This window comes from Otolemur garnettii, unplaced genomic scaffold (genome assembly GCF_000181295.1).
Source record: "Otolemur garnettii isolate 467f Iridium unplaced genomic scaffold, OtoGar3 scaffold00052, whole genome shotgun sequence".
NCBI lineage: Eukaryota > Metazoa > Chordata > Mammalia > Primates > Galagidae > Otolemur > Otolemur garnettii.
In genome coordinates this window covers 4,519,726-4,522,607 of record NW_003852447.1, presented here as the reverse complement: position 1 = coordinate 4,522,607, position 2,882 = coordinate 4,519,726, and positions in this window count along the sequence as shown.

Genomic DNA, 2,882 nt, shown 5'->3' with positions numbered 1-2,882 from the left:
GGTAAAGACTTTGGGACCAGGTAGGCCTGGTTTGGGGTCCCAGCACTTCTACTCATTGCATTGCCTTGGACATGTCACTTAATTTCTTTAAGGTTCATTTGTAAGATAAGATTACTGTTAATAACTACCTTATAAGATTGTTGCAAAGATTAAGGGACAAAAAACATTGTATAAAATACTTAACGGTATTTTAAACATTCTAAATTAGGAAGTATTATCATCATTATTATTATCTAGTCTGGGCATTCCCAATGGAGTTGGGGGTCAATGCTTTGGTGGGTGGACCCTTGGGTGCAAAGGATATGCCTCAGGCAGAGCAGAAATGAGCAGACAAGCAGAAGACTTCACTTGCTCCTGGAAATGGGGCTTTGGAAATAATACCAGGCTTGGTCTGGGCTGAACCAGCTCATGGAAAACCTTAAGTACTACACCCGCTAACGCCCAAAAGGGTGGACATAAATAGTCTTCCAGACAGAAATTTATTCCTGAGGCCCAGCTCTGGCTGCTAGCCAGTCAGCTCTATTCTCTTGGTAACAATGATAATAGCTTTGATTAAAAAAAAAAAAAATCCCTTAAAACTGTTGACTCAGATTATTTATGTCATTCCAGTCAGCCTTGTCTTTCTCAATCTTTATCCCGCCCTACCTCTCCTCCAATCTGAAAAAAAATACCGAAGAGTTTATTGGAAATGTCTTGTAATTTATTCTGTGATGGAACGATTTCCTTAGAATACAAACAAAGGGAAAGGCCTTTAGGTGACTTAAATCAAGCTGGTAGAAGAGAAGATATAAATATTCCCTCTAGCCCTTGGGCAAATTGGAGTAGTGGATGATCTCCCAGGACTTCCTCTGATGAGATTAATACCCAAGATTTCCAGGTGGGCTTTGTTATACTTTGGATGTAAGAGAAACTATTTTCAGGGCTCCCAAGAGAAGTCTGTTGCAACCCAAGACCGCTAGTTAACCACCTGCTGGGGCCAGGCAAATAAAGCTTGTATATTACATTACTTCATCTAGCTGTCCAGGGCTGAATTCCTACAGACGTGCCGTCTGTCCTCCAGGCCCCGGGTCTGTGCTCTTATTCTGCCAACCACAGAACTGCAAATAATTCTCAGTCAGTGGGGAAATGATGAACTCTTCTTGTTTTTATCTTCACTCTGTAGTGTACGGATTGTCTTGTCTCAGCAGAATTATTCTGCCCTTCCTCTTCTTCTAGGGTCAAAGTTTAGCCTTAGGTACCAGCTTTCTCGTCCCTTCCTTTTTACTTTAGGGAATTTTTGGCAAAATGTTAGAACCCAGAGGTCAAAACTATTAACACTGTCACGGTGTCTTTTCCAGGCTGAGAGCTGGAGCCCTCGCTGCTCAGCAGAGTTCAGCAAAGGCTGGCTGGAGAGTCTAGTGCCACCTGACCCCAGTTCCTCCTGCTCAGGACATGACTAGGTTTTATTTAAGTAAGCATAAATGATGTAAAAGTGTTTGCTAAAGTTGAAAACAAAAAAAGTAAAATTTGACTGGTAGAGAGGTGGGGAAAGCTGGCCACCAGGCAGATCAGAAGGGGTCTTCTTTTTTAGCTATAACCTTTAGGTTAGGGAAAGACCTCAGTCCACTCCACCCACCCTGCCTCCAAACACTCCACCCTTCCTTTTCTTTAAAAGGAACTGCTGGACATGTTAGCCTATTCTGATCATGCCGTCTGAGGACCGTCCTTCTTCACTTTCTTCACACTTTTGTGTGTTTAAAGCACATGCACCCACTTCAGTCAAGGCCACTTCGTACCACTGTCTTCGGTTTCAAGTCTCTTTCAGAATCAAGCTATGTCTTCCCTTTAGGAAGATGTCTTCTTGCTGAAGCGAGGAAGCAACAGCCAGTTGCAGGCCTGGAAACCTCCCAAGTCATCAGGAAATCTTGGGGAGCTGGGTCTCTTTGAAACTTCAGTCCCCTGAAACAAAAAGAAGGCAAAGGACCTCTCTGAATCCCAGCTCTCCAGGGCCAGTGATTCATAGCTATGAACAGGGTTAAGTCTCTTCCTGAGGGAGCTCTTTGTTTGGTCTCTCAAATGTCCAATGGGTTATAAGGGCAGGAAACCCAAGGTCAGCTTCCACTTGGAGCAGGCCTAGGAACTGACGTACTCAGCAGGGAGGCCAGAGTATATATTTCATTTACACTTGACCTGATCTTCCTCCACTCCCACGGAAATTCAGTTTATTTTTTTTTTCCCTTCTACAATGCCTGAGGGACAGAGCTCAAGGTTCCAATAGCCTAGCACCTTAAAAAAAAGAAAGAGCAAACTCAGATGACCACAGACCCTTGGCATCCTTCCCATTGCTGCAGCTTGAGGTAATCATGGTCGGAATGGAGCATGAGGTTACTCACAAAATATCAATCCGTCAAAGGACACAAAGAACTGCCTGTTAAATGGCAAAGAGATGCAGGCAAAGACCATGTGAACACAAGGTTCCAAGTTCTAAAAGCAAATTCTTCGTGCACAGGTAATTATCTTTCAAATTAAAACAATAGTAAATAATCTGGCAACATCTACCCTTAAGATCTTGAAAACAGTGGTATCATCAAGGTGTCTAGATATAAATTTCAACCAAAAAAACTTCTATGGAATGCCTACCATGTGCAAAGACGGTGACAGGCAGAGATAGTTCTATCAATTTGCCCCACACCTGGGCTTCATCAGGAGAGTATTTGACCCAATAGAGATACATGTTCAAGGTGGCTACTCAGAATTACAGAATTTCAGAGCTTATTATAGGGGACTTCAGAAAAGACCAAAGTGCAGGGAGATGAAAGGACTCATTCGAGGTCAGTTACATTGCTCCAGGGCCACAGCTAGAACCCAGGTCCTAAGATCTGATCTAAGGCTATTTTGTTCCT